Source organism: Lactuca serriola, chromosome 6, assembly GCF_051521515.1.
Source record: "Lactuca serriola cultivar US96UC23 chromosome 6, Lser_US96UC23_V15, whole genome shotgun sequence".
Taxonomy (NCBI): domain Eukaryota; kingdom Viridiplantae; phylum Streptophyta; class Magnoliopsida; order Asterales; family Asteraceae; genus Lactuca; species Lactuca serriola.
The window spans coordinates 6,280,476-6,304,658 of NC_136413.1; the positions used below are offsets into that span (position 1 = coordinate 6,280,476).

At 29.9% G+C, this 24,183-nt stretch overlaps 1 long non-coding RNA gene across 1 annotated transcript; it reads left to right on the top strand.

Moving 5' to 3' along the window:
• Positions 1-831: 831 nt before the first annotated feature.
• On the top strand, positions 832-1,794 carry LOC145059020 (uncharacterized). Its single transcript, XR_013686599.1, has 3 exons — positions 832-1,103; positions 1,242-1,307; positions 1,566-1,794. It is a non-coding gene; the product is annotated as an uncharacterized LOC145059020 (long non-coding RNA).
• The last annotated feature ends 22,389 nt before the right edge of the window (positions 1,795-24,183 follow it).

Consider the following 24,183-nt stretch of genomic DNA (forward strand, 5'->3'; position numbering starts at 1 on the left):
ATGCCTAGTAAACCCATCAGCTTGATCCTTAGCTCCATATTTATAGGCAGGTAATTAACCCTTAGGCAATTCAAATTCCTGAAGGATAATCCTTACCTTATTCAAAACATGCATTATCCTTATTAGGATAAGTAGAAATCGGTCCAGCCATCTTCCAAGAGGCTTCTGGAATATTCCAATTAATTACTAAGAATTAATTAATTCCTTAATAAATTAACAATTTATTTTCTCCATTTCTTTTGATATTATTGGTGCTATGAGGCCAACCCAAAAAAAACATTTTTTATTATTTAGAAATAATATCAACTAGTTAATAACCTTGGACACTATTCACGACATATAAAACCTAAATTGTTGCTTATGGAGAAAAAAATATTATGTATGAACTGTTTCCCTTTAATTAACTATAACTCAAAAGAAATAAGTTAAAAATTGGTTAATTGCATTATTATATTTCTAAATATTATAACTCTTAAATATTCTACAAAGATTATTAAAAAACTACGACAATTAATAAAATTTGTTAATTGCATTATAAAAAGCATTAAAGCTCAAATTCTAACTATAAATTAATTCATCATTGAACGATATATATATATATATATATATATATATATATATATATATATATATATACTATTAAAGATGTTCAAAGTTAGGAACAGTACTTGAACCAGGGTACTGTTCTTTGGATTAGTAGTTCACCCGGCTGTGGTTAATCTCAGATATCCCCGCTTCGCTCTAAATATCAGTTCTTCAGATTTCTCATGTGTTCTCCATATTCCACTTTCAAAGTTCTACCTACCGTCAACCAAGCTTTCGAAGGTTGATTACAAGTCGTCGGTTCCGTTTTAGGTGATTTTTTTCTCGTATTCTTCTTCAGTTTTCGTTTAGGATTTACCAATTTTGGGTAAACCAGCCCGCCACGGCCTATAATTTCACTATGAGCAAAGAAAGAAGAGAAATTCACGATTTTGCCTCTTCCTGCTGCCCCAATGTCTAAATACCTAACTGTTGGTTCGAAATTCCTCTTGGGTTTTAGCTGGATTTTGAGACAGAATAAAAGGATGCAATAGGATACAGGTTTTATGCCAAACGACGAGGTCAGTAAATCATATCCATGACTAATATTGGTTTAAATGTATCCATTTTTTTCAAGTTATGCGACTCCATACTCTTTTTCCTTTTTTGTGATTATTTATATATAAATCTTATTTGTAGCTTTCTTTGATGAATTGCAGATCGGGTTTTGTCGACAATTTGATGTAGTTCTACAATTTTCCTCTATAGCACAACCTAGACATAAGGTAGACAATAATATTCACCAACAATTTGCATTTGCGTTGATAAATAGATTTTCTTTCCACCTTCAATAGTTCATATTTGGTCAATACACTTAATTGATTGTATTAGTTGAAATGTTGTGTGGTGTTGCACCACAGGTGTTTGATGAAATGTTTACACCCTCCTTTGTCATCATTAAACTGATTATTCAAGCATCGTTTACTCTATCAAAGCTACATATTCAACTTACTACTTAGTTTGGTTCTTTTTTCTATATGAAGTTGTATTTCAGACATGGAAAGATTGAGCTTTTTCTTAACACTTTTTGTGGCTGTGAAGTACATAAGCTTATCAGAATCATCTGTTTCAACAATTACGAGGGCTCATGTTGTTCATCCAATTACATCAGTACAAAATTAGTGGTCATTATGGACAAGAGATTTGGAAGATGAAATTATTCCTATTTCCATGTTTTGCTCCTTTTAGTATCTTCTTTTTCCGATATTTATGTTACATAATAATACAAACCCATAATGATAACAAATGTTGTTTAATATTAATTCATTCGAGTATATATTTTGTAGAGAAACCCATAATGATATGTGGTATTCTTTTTCTTTAAACAATACCATAGGTAGAAATTTTTTTACAAGGTGTTTAAGTTCATTTAAATTCCTGATTATACTTATATAGACACCAAGACAATAATTTAAAAGGAACATAGATTAGGCTGTGTTGATTAAAAATAAACCATAAATACTATAAATAAACTTTTATGTATTGTTGGAGTTAAAAATATAAAATTAATATCTATAACATTCCATATCGATATTACTATGAAGAGAAATGGTTGTTTGTTTTATAAAAACGAATGTAAACATGATTAGCACTTGCATGGTTGCATCACCAAGGAAATGATGTGATTCTGATTCGGGGGACCAAAAGGATTAAAAACTTCAACCAAAAGATAGGAGCTTTGATTGTAAAACTATCATTGGGGGAGATGGTGGAACTGGAATAGTTCGCTTCAATTGACATGGTGAATGGTGATAGAAATTTCATGATGCACTTAACATGAAATTATTCTCAGAGTCTTTCATTGTCATCTTGGAAAGGTACCCAAGATTCTGTTTGATAAAACTATAGAAAATTTGATAATAATGAAAACTTGTGAAAGGGTTAAATGAAATATTGTGGAATAAAAATAACAGGATTTAATAATTTTAAGTCTTCAGTGATGAATATGTTGGATTAGTGTCTAAGTCCATAACTATTTTGGTATGTACTTGACCCGATGGTGCATGGTCCTTTTGGGTTGCCTTCACCAAAGCAACTTGATTGGAGAAATAAATAGAGAGAGAGGTTATTATGATTTATTAATATGTTATATGAATAATATATTAAAGGAGAAATCATATTTGTTTAATTAATATTGGTCAATAATTAATTAAGAATTAATTTTGTGATCAAGTGTAATTAATTAAACTAGAGGGGCTGAATTGTAATTATGTGATAGTTACAAAATAAGGTAAGGATTATCTTAAATATAGGGTGAACGAATTAAAGGAGATAATGCCTTAGAATTCGACTAGGATAAGGGTTTCTAAGACTTATCTTATGGTTGCTTGGTGGGCAAGCAATTAGATAAGGATAAGGACTAAAACCCTAATCTTTACACCTATATAAACCCCCTAAGGCTCATGAATTCGTCTAAGCCTTCCCAAGAAGTCCTAAGGATGGATTCCTACCTCTCTCTTCTCTCTTTATACCTTCTCCATTTGCTCTTGGTGTTTGTAAGCCATTAGAGGAGTGACACTTGTGACTCTAAGCCTTCCAAAGTCAATTCAAGGAGGAATTGGGATTGTTATTACTACATAACAATAAAGGTAATATCTTAAACCTAATTATATGTTAATATTGATTTCCATATGCCATAATTAGGGTTTATAGTCTTGGATTCAAAGCATGTACAATAGAGAAACCTAGATCCAAGCATTAGGGTTTGTATGAGCACATATGATGTCTTATGACCAAAACCCATCAGTGGTATAAGAGCCATGATTGGTTTCTATTGTATTGATGCTTGATATGTTTTAAAAATTCGATTTTTGGTGTTCTACTTGATGGACTCGGCGAGTCCCACTGTGGACTCGGCGAGTTGCCCCTACTCAGCGAGTTCCAAAGGGTGACTTGGCGAGTCGGTGCGTCAGACAGAGGGATATTCGGGATTTCTTGCTGTTTTTGCTTATGGATGGTTACCTTGTCATGTTAGATCAATTTTAATCCGATTATATGATATATTTGACTATATTTTTGATCTAATTGAAGATATTTATCAATAAATAAGATAATTGTTTCCTTATGTGATAATTGATTAATTATTTTGAGTAAATTGATAAATTGTTTTGCAAGAAATCATTAAATAAATCAAATATGGATAATTATGTGATTAATTGTTAATTTAGATTATTTGTTATTTGATCCTTGATGTTATGAAAAGTTTCATATTTTGCCCTTTAGGTTTTATAGTTTAAATTTGAACCCAAAAGTTTTGTTGTTTTGAAATTTAAATAGTTGAAACCCTAATGTTTTTGAAAAAATGTTTCAAAACTTGCCCTCAAGTTTTGGAATTTAAAAGTTGATTAAAAGTTTAATTAGGAATGTTAAATTCTAAAACTCTAGTATTGTTTTTTTTAAAAAGTTCAAATCACACCCTTATGGTTTTATTAATTAATTAAGGTGTATAATTAAAAGAAGTTTAATAAATCCATAAAAGTTTAGGTTTACAATTTAATTGAATTAAAGGTATAGTTGTTAAATTAGACCACCTAGTATTTTAAAAGTATAAAATACACCCTATACTATATATAACATTAAAAGTCTAACATTATATATATGTATGAGTAAAAGTCAGTCTTACCGTTAGTAGGTCTCATTCACGAAGCTAGTCTATAAGGGGTGTTTAAGGAAATTGCCTATAAAATGGCGATTGAATGGGTATCCACTCTTACCCACCGCACTCTTGACTAGTGGAGGGTCGTTAGCCGAACGAGTAGGATAGGACGAAACCTTCCATTATAAGTATAATGAATTATTAAAGTAACTAAATGTTTTCATAAAATTCCCAATCTTAGTTACTTAGGCAAAAGTGAATTGATGCAATTCCATGAAATTACACTTTGTGCCCTTGCGAAGACGTTAGTGGAGCGTGTGTGGTTTACCGGCACACTAAATGGTTCTAAGCAAAGGTAGCAAAGGGTGACTCAATGTTTGTCATAGTTCGGTGGAGCGTGTGTGGTTTACCGGCACATCGAATAGGTGACTGTAACATGTGAGGGCACCATGTAAGTTTGCATGGTTATTCACACCCGCTTTGTGATCCTCGGCATCCCAGTCACAAACTAGAGGGGCATATCGAGATTTAAACATGCCATTGAAAGTTCAATGAATCTCAAAGGATCTAGGAGTTTTCATAGATTTAAAACTTAAATTTCTTTTTCGTTTTTCATGGTGGAAATTAGTGAATCGTCATTCACTTACCTTCAAATATTCTGCAATTAGGGTTACGGCATCCCTCTCCCGAGTTGTGGAATATTGTGTTGGGTCCTAGCCTTAGTATCTCATTTGGGTGATTTACTAAGGACTCAATCTATCAACTAACTTAAATTTGTTTTTCTCCCGTTTTGTAGATGTCAAAGTTTGACAACTATGGTCTTCCCAAATCCCGTGGAACAAGCATTCCACATGAAGATGATATTCCACGATTCGATCGAGGAACAAGAGATCATGCTTCACTTCCTCCTCCTCCTCCAATTATTCTCCCTAACCCACAAGTTCAAAGGCTTGAAAAGTTCAAGATCACTCAAGCCCTTTTGGCAAGTAAACATAAAGAAGGAAAGTCGGTGTGTGCACACGTCCTAGGGATGAAATCACACGTTGATAGGTTAAGAATGTTGGGATCCGTTATCTGTGAGGAAATGGATGTTGATTGAGTTCTTCAGTCACTTCCCAACTCATATAGTGAGTTCGTAAGAGAGTACTATATGATGAACTACGACGTGACCCTTATAGATCTCACCTATATGCTTATTGCTGCTGAATCTGCAATGATTTGGCGCAATAGAAAAGCAAAGTTGATTGGTGAATCTGCCTTCGAGACCTCTATAGATATAGACAATGGCAACGAAAGACATGCTATGATCGAAAAGTTTGATCACAAGAGAAAGACAATGTCTGAAGTAGTTCCATGTCATGTTCCAAAAGAGTCAATTTGCTTTTATTGCCAAGAGAAAGGGCATTGGAGACGAAGCTGCCCCATTTACCTAAGAGATCTAAGAGATGGGAGAGTCAAAACGTATGGCTTTGCTTTAGGTAAAATCCATTGACTAACTCTTTTAAGCTTCTATTCTAGATTCTTAATACATAATGTGATAAGATTACAATTGATGTTATGTAGGATCGAAGAAAAGAAAGGAAGCTTAAGGGAAGAAGTGAGCAAAATCTAACCGTGAAAGAAAGGATTTCGATCGCATTTCTCGAAGATTAGATTCTTGAGCTACTACTTAGAGTTAGAATTAGATTGCTAAGAAAGATGTATTAGCATAACTTTTTCAATGAGTTGCATTGTAAGGACAAATTTTTCCGCAATTAAATAAATTTTGATTTTAAATTTTATTTATTTATCCTTACAATGGCGTGTATGAAAAATTGATGTTAAAATGTTTCTATTATTAGCAATAATGGATTTGGTTCTTATTATGGAAAGTCGAGAATTTACCAAATTGGGAGAGTTTCTCATCGCCCAAGTTTCAATTGGACGGAAACTTGGAATCATGCAACTTGGTTGCACGATGAATGAGAAATTTCATATTTGGAAATTAGACTAATTCATTGACAAAGTGTCAAGTGAAGGACTAGGAGATCGAGTACACAAAGTTGTGTGTTGATCAAAGTCCACCATAAGAGTAACGAGGTATTCGTCATGATTTACTAAAGGTTTAGTAAATATGATTATACTTACAAGATTAGGTGTAATTCTGAATTGATTAAAAGGTTTAGATCAATAGCAGAACAAATAAGAAGAATCAAGTAGGCAGAAAGATAAAAGTTTCTCCAATATAAGAAGAAGGGAGAGTAGCTTTTATGCTTTATGATAGGTCTTAATGATTAAGAACCATATCTCAATTGATCCTCTAAGTGAGTCTTAGTACAATTGTATGTCTAAGAAGAGGAATCAAGGATTGAAGAAATGGTTAAATCAAGAAATCTATCATACTTCATTCCAATAACAAGTCTTAAAGTTAAGACTGTGACAATGAGTGACAAGTATTAAGAAGGTTTATAACATTCATCAATTATGGAAAGTTGTGATGTCTTGGATAAGACAAAGACCAACTAGGACCAAAGTTATGAAGTGTTTTGTCTTGATAAAAGCTACACTAACTCTTGAATATTTGTTTGTCAAGAAATGTTAATTGACAAGAGAATCTTATATGTCAAGGAGTCAGTGGGAGTCTTAATGGTCTTGAAAGGTTTCAAGAACAAATCAAATAAACCTTATCGATCATCACTAGCACACGAGTTGAGGTTTACAACCTATCGTGTTGACATTATTTTGTTTCTGTGCCAATCCAATCATGTTAATTTATGCATGTGAGTTCTATGAGTTCTCATTTTGAACGCATAAAAGGCAAAGCACCTTAATCAACGAAAGGTACATTGATAGGAAAGGGTGAGCTGCTTAAATACTTGGAAGACATGGTGGGCAACTGTGCTACCATAAGGCAAGAAATCAAGATTAAGAAAGTTCGGTCCATATGAGTTTGAATTTGTCGTAAACTTTAGTTTTAACAAATTCACATGGATAGGAGCACATACACCGTTTAAATCTAAGTGTCATAAGATTTTATCCTTCATGAAAATGATTGTGAGGAAATGCTTTCACTAAGAAAGATTTTAAGAAGATAGTGATTGTGAAATTGCATTCTCGAATTCAATCATGGTTACGGTATCCCTTTCCATAATTTGAATTGTGAGGTTTGGCAATTAGTCTTAATTGTTTAGACACACATATGAACTATCGAAGGCAAAGGTGTATAAGAAGCATTGATAAAGGATTATCAAAGCACTAAGTATTAGAAACATGAACATAAGAAATTCAATAAGTATTGTTTTCTGAAAGTTAAGATGTTCATAAATACATGTTGAAGCTAGTGGGAGCATAAAAGTTATGATTGTATGATTATTAAGGAAAGTATTGCAAGGTTAGCAATATTAATTATAGAAAACAAGAGTCATACTTTGCAAAGTTGTAAGAGTTGAAAGGTTGTTTTGCTATAATTAAGGGAGAGAATATTATGCTTCATTTCAAATCTAAAGGATTAGGTTGAGAAATGTTAATAAACTTAGTCAAAGGTACATAGTGTGTTCTTAAAATTTCAATTATGATTACGACATTCCTCTTCCCAATTCGAATTTTGAGAACATAGCAAATAAAACATTATGCGTCGTGTCCCATACGCTTCGGGTATAGGATCGATTGCAAATGCTTTAATGTTTGACCATTCTAAAATTTTCCAAATGTCTAGCATTTAGAGGGAAAAGGACTAGAATCGGTTTTGACTAAAATAATTAAACAACTATCAAAGGACAATCCAAAGTTCGACGAGGATTGGTCGCTTGTGAGTAGTTGGAAGCATGGTATTGGATGGACCATATCGACATTATTATGAATAGAAAAGATTCTATTAAGAATGAGTTGTCATATGGAAATTATGGAAATGTTTCCATACCGGATGGACCATATTGACATCATTACGAATAGATAAGATTCTATTAAGAATGAGTTATCATATGGAAAATATGGAAGCGTGTCCATATTGGGAATTGAATATTGAAAATCTATGTCTAGATTAGAAACTTTTATGCAAAAGGATGTTCAAAGGAATGTACTTTGAGTGAGAGACATCATATCTAAGGAATTGTCTTGTAACAATCTCCGATAGAGGACTTTGTAATATCATTGGCAATAGTCTTTGTGACTTTGGTGCAGTGACATTACGAAAGGATAGTTGCATAGAATGTTAGAATCTAGCATATTCTATAAGTAACAAGAATTTGATATTCTTTAACTTATGAAAAACGGATTTGGAGTTGTGAAATGAGAAGGATTGGAAATGTGTTCGATGTGATCTATTTCACAAAGTAAGAACCATAGGTAAACATTGTGTGCATGCTAGGAGCATGGGACAAGTGTTGGAATTCAAGTAAAGAAGTTGATTACCCGAAATGACAAATAATGAGTAATCAATATGGTGATAAATAAAAGGCGTTTTATTTATACTCAAAGGTTTGAGGCCATATGGGATTAGTATTATTCTTGTGTTTCACATTTGCATGTTTTGACTTCCAGAATAATTGAGTTTATTAAGAATAATCGAATTATTCGAACGGGCCACAGTTGTTCATATGTTGGAAGTAGATATGAATGAAGACTGTCGTGAATTGGTGTGTGGATTGTCTAAAGAGCATTAGACATAAGCAAATGTTTGCTGCAACGTTCATGAGTGCTTATGAATATGATTTGAGCATTGGATTAAACCCACGCTCACTTGGATCACTCCATGAATTGTATCACGAGTGATTGGTGAGACGATAACATCTTATATTCTTGAAACCGAGATGTGTGAGTTGTATCTTGCGAATCGGTTGCACATTGACAATATGTAAACGCACTAGTAACTTGGTGTTATAAAACATATTGTTGTGTGTGATTCGGTGCGTGAGTGCAAGCGAGCATTGTATCAAAGTTTATCCATTCCTCTTATTCAAAGTAGGATAAAGGCGATATCTTTGGGCCCCTCGATGGTTTAGTGATGACAAACGTAAATGCTCGGCCGGGCTAGGGCTAATTTGATTTGTTTAATTAGTCAGTCGTCATAAATCAGAAATCGAGAAGTAGTACAAAGAGAATGATTTGAAATCATATCTCATATGATATCTAGAATGGAGGAATATATGATCCCTTATCTAAGGACACGCGTATTTGATATGATCAGAGTTGACAGCAGCTTTGGAAAGCTACGATTGCAGATCAGGATCTGAAGTCATACGCAGAATAGTTATTAGACTAATCCAAGTGGGAGACTATTGGATTAGTGTCTAAGTCCATAACTATTTTGGTATGTACTTGACCCGATGGTGCATGGTCCTTTTGGGTTGCCTTCACCAAAGCAACTTGATTGGAGAAATAAATAGAGAGAGAGGTTATTATGATTTATTAATATGTTATAAGAATAATATATTAAAGGAGAAATCATATTTGTTTAATTAATATTGGTCAATAATTAATTAAGAATTAATTTTGTGATCAAGTGTAATTAATTAAACTAGAGGGGTTGAATTGTAATTATGTGATAGTTACAAAATAAGGTAAGGATTATCTTAAATATAGGGTGAACGAATTTAAGGAGATAATGCCTTAGAATTCGACTAGGATAAGGTTTTCTAAGACTTATCTTATGGTTGCTTGGTGGGCAAGCAACTAGATAAGGATAAGGACTAAAACCCTAATCTTTACACCTATATAAACCCCCTAAGGCTCATGAATTCGTCTAAGCCTTCCCAAGAAGTCCTAAGGACGAATTCCTACCTCTCTCTTCTCTCTTTATACCTTCTCCATTTGCTCTTGGTGTTTGTAAGCCATTAGAGGAGTGACACTTGTGACTCTAAGCCTTCCAAAGTCAATTCAAGGAGGAATTGGGATTGTTATTACTACATAACAATAAAGGTAATATCTTAAACCTAATTATATGTTAATATTGATTTCCATATGCCAGAATTAGGGTTTATAGTCTTGGATTCAAAGCATGTACAATAGAAAAACCTAGATCCAAGCATTAGGGTTTGTATGAGCACATAGGATGTCTTATGACAAAAACCCATCAGAATATGCTATCAAAAGAATGTTATAATTTATACAAGTATTTTTGTAATACATGTGATTATGAAATGTAGCTACGTTTATCAATTAATAACGATGGTAATTATGTTTTGTAATTGTATATATTTAGTCAATTTTTTTTATATATTTAACCAATAAATGTATATAAAATGTTAATTGAAAAAAAGATAAAGATAGAATACACAAAAAAAAAAAACAAAAAACAAAGAAAAAACACCTAGGGTCCTGAATCTAAAAATGACACAAAAGATATTTCAATAAGTGGTAGCCAAGAGTTTAGGAGTAAACTGTTTTTACGAGTTTTTGACCATAATAGGGTGGATGGAAAAATATTTACCATTTTAGTGTTTTTCTCCTTTTTCTTTATTTTTTAGTTTCCTTTTCAGTTTTTTTTAATTTAAATATCTTATTTTTCTTTTTTATTCCACCTTTTTATTGTTTTTCTCATTTTTCTTTACTTTTTAGTTTCTTTTCAGTTTTTTTTTAATTTAAGTATCTTATTTTTTTTTTCCTTTTTATTCAACCTTTTTATTGTTATATATATATATATATATATATATATATATATATATATATATATATATATATATATATATATATATGACAACTTTCATTTTAGTTTTTCTATCCTTTTTTTACTGTTTTTTAAATATATGTTTTTTATTTATTTTTTTCTGTTTTATTTAAATATCCGATTTTCTTATACAACTTTTTTACCATTAAATTTTAGCCTCAACATTAAAAAATCATCAAAAACCACAACCATAATCAAATTTTAAGGTGCAAAAAATTCCAACATTCACATACGATGTTTTTAAAGTGAAAAAAAATCTCAACATTGTTTCTTACAAAAAAAAACACCACAAAAAAAACTCCAACATTGTTTATTACAAAAAGAAAAACATCACAATTAGCTTCATCTTGAACCGGTAAAAAATCATTACCTGTAAAAAAAAAAATAATAACAAAAGAATAGCTATAGAAAACAAGAGTCATACTTTGCAAAGTTGTAAGAGTTGAAAGGTTGTTTTGCTATAATTAAGGGAGAGAATATTATGCTTCATTTCAAATCTAAAGGATTAGGTTGAGAAATGTTAATAAACTTAGTCAAAGGTACATAGTGTGTTCTTAAAATTTCAATTATGATTACGACATTCCTCTTCACAATTCGAATTTTGAGAACATAGCAAATAAAACATTATGCGTCGTGTCCCATACGCTTCGGGTATAGGATCGATTGCAAATGCTTTAATGTTTGACCATTCTAAAATTTTCCAAATGTCTAGCATTTAGAGGGAAAAGGACTAGAATCGGTTTTGACTAAAATAATTAAACAACTATCAAAGGACAATCCAAAGTTCGACGAGGATTGGTCGCTTGTGAGTAGTTGGAAGCATGGTATTGGATGGACCATATCGACATTATTATGAATAGAAAAGATTCTATTAAGAATGAGTTGTCATATGGAAATTATGGAAATGTTTCCATACCGGATGGACCATATTGACATCATTACGAATAGATAAGATTCTATTAAGAATGAGTTATCATATGGAAAATATGGAAGCGTGTCCATATTGGGAATTGAATATTGAAAATCTATGTCTAGATTAGAAACTTTTATGCAAAAGGATGTTCAAAGGAATGTACTTTGAGTGAGAGACATCATATCTAAGGAATTGTCTTGTAACAATCTCCGATAGAGGACTTTGTAATATCATTGGCAATAGTCTTTGTGACTTTGGTGCAGTGACATTACGAAAGGATAGTTGCATAGAATGTTAGAATCTAGCATATTCTATAAGTAACAAGAATTTGATATTCTTTAACTTATGAAAAACGGATTTGGAGTTGTGAAATGAGAAGGATTGGAAATGTGTTCGATGTGATCTATTTCACAAAGTAAGAACCATAGGTAAACATTGTGTGCATGCTAGGAGCATGGGACAAGTGTTGGAATTCAAGTAAAGAAGTTGATTACCCGAAATGACAAATAATGAGTAATCAATATGGTGATAAATAAAAGGCGTTTTATTTATACTCAAAGGTTTGAGGCCATATGGGATTAGTATTATTCTTGTGTTTCACATTTGCATGTTTTGACTTCCAGAATAATTGAGTTTATTAAGAATAATCGAATTATTCGAACGGGCCACAGTTGTTCATATGTTGGAAGTAGATATGAATGAAGACTGTCGTGAATTGGTGTGTGGATTGTCTAAAGAGCATTAGACATAAGCAAATGTTTGCTGCAACGTTCATGAGTGCTTATGAATATGATTTGAGCATTGGATTAAACCCACGCTCACTTGGATCACTCCATGAATTGTATCACGAGTGATTGGTGAGACGATAACATCTTATATTCTTGAAACCGAGATGTGTGAGTTGTATCTTGCGAATCGGTTGCACATTGACAATATGTAAACGCACTAGTAACTTGGTGTTATAAAACATATTGTTGTGTGTGATTCGGTGCGTGAGTGCAAGCGAGCATTGTATCAAAGTTTATCCATTCCTCTTATTCAAAGTAGGATAAAGGCGATATCTTTGGGCCCCTCGATGGTTTAGTGATGACAAACGTAAATGCTCGGCCGGGCTAGGGCTAATTTGATTTGTTTAATTAGTCAGTCGTCATAAATCAGAAATCGAGAAGTAGTACAAAGAGAATGATTTGAAATCATATCTCATATGATATCTAGAATGGAGGAATATATGATCCCTTATCTAAGGACACGCGTATTTGATATGATCAGAGTTGACAGCAGCTTTGGAAAGCTACGATTGCAGATCAGGATCTGAAGTCATACGCAGAATAGTTATTAGACTAATCCAAGTGGGAGACTATTGGATTAGTGTCTAAGTCCATAACTATTTTGGTATGTACTTGACCCGATGGTGCATGGTCCTTTTGGGTTGCCTTCACCAAAGCAACTTGATTGGAGAAATAAATAGAGAGAGAGGTTATTATGATTTATTAATATGTTATAAGAATAATATATTAAAGGAGAAATCATATTTGTTTAATTAATATTGGTCAATAATTAATTAAGAATTAATTTTGTGATCAAGTGTAATTAATTAAACTAGAGGGGTTGAATTGTAATTATGTGATAGTTACAAAATAAGGTAAGGATTATCTTAAATATAGGGTGAACGAATTTAAGGAGATAATGCCTTAGAATTCGACTAGGATAAGGTTTTCTAAGACTTATCTTATGGTTGCTTGGTGGGCAAGCAACTAGATAAGGATAAGGACTAAAACCCTAATCTTTACACCTATATAAACCCCCTAAGGCTCATGAATTCGTCTAAGCCTTCCCAAGAAGTCCTAAGGACGAATTCCTACCTCTCTCTTCTCTCTTTATACCTTCTCCATTTGCTCTTGGTGTTTGTAAGCCATTAGAGGAGTGACACTTGTGACTCTAAGCCTTCCAAAGTCAATTCAAGGAGGAATTGGGATTGTTATTACTACATAACAATAAAGGTAATATCTTAAACCTAATTATATGTTAATATTGATTTCCATATGCCAGAATTAGGGTTTATAGTCTTGGATTCAAAGCATGTACAATAGAAAAACCTAGATCCAAGCATTAGGGTTTGTATGAGCACATAGGATGTCTTATGACAAAAACCCATCAGAATATGCTATCAAAAGAATGTTATAATTTATACAAGTATTTTTGTAATACATGTGATTATGAAATGTAGCTACGTTTATCAATTAATAACGATGGTAATTATGTTTTGTAATTGTATATATTTAGTCAATTTTTTTTATATATTTAACCAATAAATGTATATAAAATGTTAATTGAAAAAAAGATAAAGATAGAATACACAAAAAAAAAAAACAAAAAACAAAGAAAAAACACCTAGGGTCCTGAATCTAAAAATGACACAAAAGATATTTCAATAAGTGGTAGCCAAGAGTTTAGGAGTAAACTGTTTTTACGAGTTTTTGACCATAATAGGGTGGATGGAAAAATATTTACCATTTTAGTGTTTTTCTCCTTTTTCTTTATTTTTTAGTTTCCTTTTCAGTTTTTTTTAATTTAAATATCTTATTTTTCTTTTTTATTCCACCTTTTTATTGTTTTTCTCATTTTTCTTTACTTTTTAGTTTCTTTTCAGTTTTTTTTTTAATTTAAGTATCTTATTTTTTTTTTCCTTTTTATTCAACCTTTTTATTGTTATATATATATATATATATATATATATATATATATATATATATATATATATATATGACAACTTTCATTTTAGTTTTTCTATCCTTTTTTTACTGTTTTTTAAATATATGTTTTTTATTTATTTTTTTCTGTTTTATTTAAATATCCGATTTTCTTATACAACTTTTTTACCATTAAATTTTAGCCTCAACATTAAAAAATCATCAAAAACCACAACCATAATCAAATTTTAAGGTGCAAAAAATTCCAACATTCACATACGATGTTTTTAAAGTGAAAAAAAATCTCAACATTGTTTCTTACAAAAAAAAACACCACAAAAAAAACTCCAACATTGTTTATTACAAAAAGAAAAACATCACAATTAGCTTCATCTTGAACCGGTAAAAAATCATTACCTGTAAAAAAAATAATAATAACAAAAGAATAGCTATAACAAATACCATAAAAATATTATCTTTTTTTAATTACCTTAGCATAGACGGACATCGTTTTCGATTATGTCCCGGTTAAATCCACGTGCTCGAGAATGGTTGGAGGGTCATCCAGTTAATAGATGTCCGTCTATGCCAAGGTACTTTAAAAAATAATATTTTTTTACAGGTAGTGATTTTTTACCGGTTCAAGATGAAGCTAATTGTGATGTTTTTTTTTTTTTTTTTTTTTTTTTTTTTTTTTTTTTGTAATAAACAATGTTGGAGTTTTTTTTGTAAGAAACAATGTTGAGATTTTTTTTCACTTTAAAAACATTATATGTGAATGTTGGAATTTTTACACCTTAAAATTTGATTATAGTGGTGGTTTTTGATGATTTTTTAATGTTGAGGCTAAAATTTGATGGTAAAAAGGTTGTATAGAAAATCGGATATTTAAATAAAACAGAAAAAAATAAATAAAAAAAACATATATTTAAAAAACAGTAAAAAAGGATAAAAAAAAAAAAACTAAAATGAAAGTTGTCATTATATATATATATATATATATATATATATATATATATATATATATATATATATATATATATATATATATATATATATATATATACTAGACGAATGCCCGCGCGTTGCGCAGTGGGATAATTATGTAGTTTAATATGGTTATATATGGTTTAATGTATTGTGAATAAGTCATACATAAAACTTGTATGCGATTAAATAGCATGTATATTTTTTGATTTACAGATTTTTATCATAATAAATAATGAATTTTCTTTTACTATTAGTTTAAAATTTTAAATGTAATTTTTATGTACACATTAGTATCTAATGTAATTAGTTGATGATTGATTAGATATGGATTCTCATTTGTGGTCGTCTATTTATGTTGAACCTCATAAAAATACATATTTAACGACTTTTATTAGTTTTACTATTGAATAGAAAATGGTGTCGTATTTTAAGTAAATATAAAAAATTTCATTCACAATCTATTTTAAGATAGTGACATATTTTAAGTTAATATAAAAAATCATATTCTAGAACTAATAAAAAGAAAAAATGGAGCCAAAATATTTAACTATAATAAAGTTGATTCCAATTAAAAAGTGCTCAATCGAAGATAATATCATTCAATAAACATCATAAGATATTACGTTATATTTAAATTACATACATCATTTTTGTAAGAGTTATTCAAAATATATGAGACTATAGTGCCTAATACAACAATGTAATAACCAAATGACCCTAACATATTTTAAATGAAATATAATTATAATATATTATCTATGCAACTAAATTTGTGCACAACATGTGTGATTCGTCTACTATATAGTATTCTTCTAATATATTATATTATAGTGTAAACATTATATTTGGAAAACCACTTTTAGTTATATTGTAGTTTATAACATTAAATTTGTGATGGGCTGTATTTGACACACATTTGTGTATTTATATCTATATTATATATTTAAAACAAATCATATATAAACATCCAACCTAAATATTCATCTTCAAGTTTTCTTTCTTCGCCATGTAAACAAACTTTCGTTATAAAGCCAAAAATGGAATAAAAGACACTTAATTGTATGATCAATGATATATTGTATTTTGATTGAGGCTTGTACAAAACATGCATGTACATATATTTTTAATTTATCTCTTGTGTTGGGTAATTCGAATAAGATAGCTTCAAATCCAACGTATCAAACGGATTACCCATTTACTAAAGTCTAAAACCCAAAAACTCAAACATGTCTAATACCATACAAATGCATGAGGTTTTAGCAAATTATTATCTCATATGAATTACCATTGATTATGTGTGATTAATTATTAAGAAGGTGAAAAGGTTTGGGGGTTTCAAATGCATGAGGTTTTAGCAAATTATTCTGGGGGGTTTCAAATGCATGACAATCAAGGGAAAATGCAAGGTTTATAAGTATGTAAGATATATATATATATATATATATATATATATATATATATATATATATATATATAACAATAAAAAGGTTGAATAAAAAAGAAAAAATAATAAGATATTTAAATTTAAAAAAAAACTAAAAAGTAAAAAAAAATGAGAAAAACAATAAAAAGTTAGAATAAAAAAGAAAAAAAGAAAAATAAGATATTTAAATTAAAAAAAAAAACTGAAAAGGAAACTAAAAAATAAAGAAAAATGAGAAAAACACTAAAATGGTAAATAGTTTTGAAAGAACACTAAAATTGTAAATATTTTTTCCATCCACGGTAAAAAAAACTCCTGTTTTTACAATTTGATAAGGGTCATAGACTTGCTTTTTATTGGCCGAAGTAAATGTTCATAATGTACTAGATCATCACTTGTAGAAGCTGTTATCTTAGTGGTTGTGGCCGAATGAAAATGACTTTATTACCCCCAAGTTCAAGAGTTTTTGACCAGGAAGGTGTTTTTGAAAAAAATAATTACCCAATAGGTATAGTTTTCAACATATTTACCAAAAGGGGTGATTTAGCCATTTAATTAAAAAAACCCTAAAACTTTCTTACCTAACGACGTTGCAAAATGGGATGGTACTGACGGAACGCGCATCATCTTTGGCCGCACCTCCATCTACGGCCACTGCTCCAGCCGGCCACTCCACCTCCGGCCACACCATACGGAGGCGATGTCGGCACTCCACCTTCGGCCATAGGGTTGAATTTCTGATTTTAGGTTCGATTTTTTACTTTTCAGGTTCGATTTTTGAAGTTTATATATATTCTAACTTGATTAGGTTTATTGAATACGAATTTTGGAACTTTCATCTTCAATTCATCTGAATACGAGTTTCTGATTATAATGGATTTCTGAATACGAAATTTCTGATCGGGTTAGTTACTTAATCTTTAACTTTGTTTTTTTGCTTGGATCATGGGAATGTGCTTTTGAATGGCCTTCTGGAGTTGAAGAACTGCCTTGGAACACTTCTTATTGCTAAATTTTGCATTGTTTTTTGCCCAAATTTACATCGCTTTTTTATGCTAAAATTGTGTCACGAGAATGTGCCTTCCATACAAAAAGAAAATCAAACTAGGGTTGTTTGAAATTTAGTTTGGTTCATGAATTGTTGAATCAGTTTCACAGCTAAGGATTTGGATGAGTAGTGGAAACACTCCGGAGTTGTGTTTTTTGTTTTGGCGAGTCTGCTGATAACAAAAGAAGAAGAAGATGGAATCACTTTGATTCAAGGGTTGTAGGGATTTGTTATGGATCACAGTGGTCTTTGATGCCTACAATCACTTTTGAAATCTTTGGGGTGAAGCATATGGGAACTAACATTATTGTTGCAGATAATCCTGTTGGATCATATATATTTTATGTATGAGTGATTTGAATGTCTTGAGGTCATATGATGAATGCATTATAGTATTGTACAAGCGTTTTGAGTGTTTGTACAGTTGTTTATAGATTTGTATCAAGTCCAAAATATGTATAAAATGTATGAGTTTTGTTATAGTAAAAAGAGAATGTAATAAAAAAAACATGTCACTATTTGTTTTTTGTTTCTGAAAATCTATATGGATTTTGAACTTTTTAGATAAACAATCTATTTGTTGTAACTTGATATATATTCTGATAAAAGAAATGGTAAAATGGTGGTTATAATAACAAAAAGACATGGTAGAATGGTGGTTATAATAATATAAAACGAGACTTAAAAGACAAGAATATTGGTGTTTGTAAAAGTATTTGATAATCAATAATAACAAAATGTTTTTAAAAAGTTTAAAAAATATATGTATTAAAATAAAACAGTAAAAACTGAATAATTAAAAAATATAAAATTTTAAAAATATACCTATTTTGGTAAATATTTTTGAAACAAATGTTTTTAAAAAGTTTAAAAAAATATATGTATTAAAATAAAACAGTAAATACTGAATAATTAAAAAATATAAAATTTTAAAAATATACCTATTTTGGTAAATATTTTTGAAACTATACCTATTTGGTAAATAAAGTTTTAAAAAACACCATTTAAGTCAAAAACTCCCAAGTTCAAGGTACCAATCTTTTCTAGCAACATATATATATATATATAGGGAAAAGTGAATATACCTTTAAGGGTATATAAGTTTAGGTACCCAAACTCACCATACTATATCGTTTTGTATCATATATAGACATTGTAATTGTCCAATGTTCTTATAATTCAACTTCTAAATTGAATTACTTCAAAGATTTTTATAAATTTCATATTTATCTTACTCTTACATAATTGTCATTTTCAACAATAATATATATAACCTAGTAAGTGTTCGACAAAAAGATGTGATGTAAAAAGAAGATAATAGTGAAAATTTAAAAATGTTGAATATAAATCAAGTTAAGGATTGAAGTTTAACAATATTATAATAAATATATCAAACAAAACGACGTATTATTATGAGTTTGGGTAGCTAAGCTTATATACCCTTAAGGGTATATTCACTTTTCTCATATATATATATATATATATATATATATATATATATATATATATATATATATATATATATATATATATATATATATATATATATATATATATATATATATATATATATATATTGTACCTCCAAATCAATAAATTTATAGGAAAGCAACACATGAATGAATGTGACTATGTGAGTCCATGCAGATGTCCCTGTCTTCCTGTAGGGTTTAGCGATTTTTCCAAGACTCAATAATAGTCAAGAATAATGCTTTTACATGTATATAACTATATATTAATTTATTAATTTTCATTGGATGTGATTATTTTGTTTACCACATTTGTAATATAAAGACGAACTAAACATGCTATCCTCGTTTTTATTTATTTGATCATAAATAGTAAAATAGTTTAGCTAAAATAGCCAAATAAAACAAAATTAGTTATTATATACTGAATTATTAATGGTTTGAAATTTATGAGATCCTACTCAGGTGTTTCTTTTTTAAATTAAGAACAGTGATAAAAGCATATTTGGCCACCGTCAGTAAAGTTTACTTTACAGATAGTAGAATAGTTTAGCTAAAATAGCCAAATAAAACGAAATTATATATATATATATATATATATATATATATATATATATATATATATATATATATATATATATATATATATATATATATATATATATATATGGGAAAAGTGAATATACCCTTAAGGGTATATAAGTTTAGCTACCCAAACTCATAATAATACGTCGTTTTGTTTGATATATTTATTATAATATTGTTAAACTTCAATCCTTAACTTGATTTATATTCAACATTTTTAAATTTTCACTATTATCTTCTTTTTACATCACATCTTTTTGTCGAACACTTACTAGGCTATATATATTATTGTTGAAAATGACAATTATGTAAGAGTAAGATAAATATGAAATTTATAAAAATCTTTGAAGTAATTCAATTTAGAAGTTGAATTATAAGAACATTGGACAATTACAATGTCTATATATGATACAAAACGATGTAGTATGGTGAGTTTGGGTACCTAAGTTTATATACCCTTAAGGGTATATTCACTTTTCCCTATATATATATATATATATATATATATATATATATATATATATATATATATATATATATATATATATATATATATATATATAACTAAAAAAATGGTAGGAACAACAAGGACAATTTTTGGCCTTAAGATTAAAAAAATAAATGGCTCGTGAAATTAAAAAACAAAAAGATTAAAAAAAATCGGTCCATGTAGCCTCTCAAAACGCTGACACATGCCTCCACCACCATCATGACAAGTATCCAGTCCTTATTGGCTGGTTGTTTTTTTTTCCACCCGCTTAATTTTTCAGTGTTAACTTTTTATCTTTCTTTGAAAAAAACAATTTTGAAAAAACCAAAATTCTTATAATTTAAATTTCTACAAAATAAGCACAAACAAGAAAATTTGAAAAACAAAATTATTTTTTATATTTATAAAAAAACCCAAAAAAAATTCTCTAAAAATTATAAAAATTGAACGAATATTTTTATTCACTATACTAATGACTTTATAAAAATAATTTTTTTAAATAATAAGGTATTTTAGATAACAAACTTGATTTTAAAAGATTAAAGTTTTTTAAATACCAAACTTGATTTTTAAAGATTAAAGTTTTTTTAAAAAAATGTTGAACATAATATGATTCATTTAATATGTTTATAATCCTTAGCTTGTTATGATCTAAAAATATTTTGTTTCAAGTATTTCAATGATTTTTAATTATTATATTTTTTATGATTTAAAATTAAATGATTCAAAAAATATAATGATCAAATTATTGTACTGAAAAAAAACTTTATTTTATTAATTATGTTATGATCTAAATTAATATGATCCAAAAATATATGATACATAATATTGTTATGATTTAAAATATTATGATTCAAAATTTTGTGACCCAAAAATAATATGATACAAAAAAGTTATGAACGGAAAATATTATGATCCTTAATATTCTTCTTATTTAAAATTTTGTAATCGTTAAAGATAAAAAACGCAAACCGATATTTATTTTAAAAAATAAAAAAGGCAAAACAAATCAAACAAGAAAAACAAAAATAAAGAAAAATCGTAGTATCTTTAGTATGTAGTCAAGATATTAAAAAAAAGAATATTTTTATAAACAAAAAAAAATTAAATAAAATAAAATTATTATTATTATTATTATTATTGTTGTTGTTGTTGTTGTTGTTGTTGTTGTTGTTGTTGTTGTTGTTATTATTATTATTATTATTATTATTATTATTGTAACATCTCATTTTCACAAAAAAAATATTTTTTTAAGTAACCCTTCTAAATTATAAATCTGTTATGGAGAATACCATTTTATTCCAGATACATTTATTAAAAATCGGAGTAATCGACAACTGTACCACCTTGAGAACCATGATTGATTATTTTGAGAAAAACCAAAATCATAATTAGCTTTCCTTTTTTCTTCAAAAAATTAGTTATCAATTTATTACCATGTCACTAGTTAAAAGATTTGAGTGGTTGTGCTTACTTTGTTCTTTAAAAACTCAGGATTAGTTGATAAAGATTGAATGAGAGGATGTCGGTCCTGTTTTGACCGCTAAATTCCTATTTAAAATTTTTTAAAGATGACCTTACATGCCTACCACAAGAGTTAAGAATTCCTTTTGCATTTGAAGTATGATATTGCAAAGTTCATTCACGACCTAGATCAATCACTTCCTTGATTGCATGGGCAATCTTTTTCTTGGCTGGAGTTTTGATGGACATGGAGCTGTTAGAAATTTAAGCTCAATAAATTAAGTTCATATTATAGGTTTCTCAAACTCTCTTGCATTTCCTTGTGCTTCTCATTTTCGATTATCTATGTTGATTTTGGATCCTTGTGAGATATCATATTAGAAGGTTGATGTTTCAATGGAAGAAGATGAAATTCCAAGAAGCAATTTTGGTTGCCTACCAAGTGTTTGATAAAATGCCCAAACCAGTTTTTCTCTTGTTGCATCTTTATTGTTCAAGATAATGTAGTTTGCTTAGTTTGAGCATTCCTTGTGCACACCAACAATGTGTTTGTGTGCCATTTCCTTTCTTTCCTTTTTAACTCTTGCTTCATAGCTTAAGCGTCATCTCGAGGCTTGTTCTCTTGTATGGATTCTTCTTCTACAAGTTCGAGTGATATTTGGTTGTGCCCGTTCAGAAGCTTCCATCTTTGCCCAAATGGTGAAGTAGGAAGTAACAGGAGTGTTTGTATGATTTCACACATCAAAAGGCATCATCTACTTACCGAAGATCATAAATGTCTTTTACGTGAAGCTCTTTCTAGTGATGTTGGTTTATTTATGGTGGTGGAAGAAACTTTGAAGGCCTTTGGTCAATGGATGTGTGGGAAGTGTATGACTTTTCATGTTGTTAGTCGTTATTGTCATCACCCGGATGGTGTTGTGAGTTTTATTACAGGGGCTGATGGCTCGAGTTGTTACATTGTCAGTATTTTAAAGTCGTCTACTGAAGAGTCTACGACAAATGTGATGGGTTTTAGGTAAAACAAATAAACTAGAAAACAATTCCTAAGTTCACATGCAACCTACTTTGGATCTATGTTTAATCTATTGAACATACAACTTTGAATTGCAAAACAAGAACCCTAGAGGAGAGAGGCTATAATCGAAATTTACAAACTAGGGTTTAGTAATTACATACCTTTCAATTGTTATAGTAAACAATTGATGATTCCCTTGATCTTGATCTTGATCTTCTTGGAAGCTTAGCACCACAAGTGTAATGCCTCTAATGGAATCACACCCAAACTAGCAAGAAGGAAAGTAGAGGAGAGAGGGAAGAGGGAGTATGCAAAATTTCGTCCCTTAGGGTTTCTTCAAAAGAAAAGAGTGACCAAAACATGAACCAGGAGGCTCCTTATATAGCTGAGGGATCTAGGGTTTATGGGAAACCCTAGTTATCCTTTGCTTAGGGCCTAAGCAAACCCAAGGGCCTTATCCAAGCCCCTATGGACGAAATTATTAGGGTTTCCCCTAAAGATTTCGTCCACCCTTATCCAAGGGGGTTCTAGAGCCTTCCACTCAACTATTAGATAATTGCAAACTAGTCCCTGCACCTTATAATTAATTCTTTTAACCCCGAAATTAATTCTAATTAATTTCTGGCTAACAATTAATTAAACAAAATAATTTCTTATTAATATATTAATCTTTTAACATATTAATAAATTCATTTATATTAATTTATTAATCTTATAATAAATTAATATCTCTCCTTTCATAATTTTCTTGTCCGGTTGCTAGGTTTGAGGGCAACCCAAAAGGATTGTGTTGCTATCAATTCAAGTACATACCAATTATAGTTATGGGCTTAGACACCTAATCCAACAGTCTCCCACTTGGATAAGTCTGTAACTATAATTGCTAGTATGCCTTCTAAATTTGACCAGCAAATTGTAGCTTCCAAAAAGCTGCTGCCGAACTCTGACCCAGTCAGTTACGTGTCCTAAGATAAGTGATCATATAATCCTTCGTTCTGCTAGATATCCTTAGACAAAAGACATGGAATGCAATCAACCTCTTTGTCTAGAATCTATGTTTCCCGATTCCTGATTAGTGATGATGTAGGACTTCTAATTGAACACATCAATTTAGTCCTGGCTGGGCCCAGCACATAAGTCAACACCAAATCATCGAGGGGCCCACAGATATCGCTTTTTCCCATTAAGGAAAAAGGAGTGAATAAACATTGACTCATATGCTTGTATCTTTTACTCATCAAACCATACATGATGATACGTTTTATAACACCAA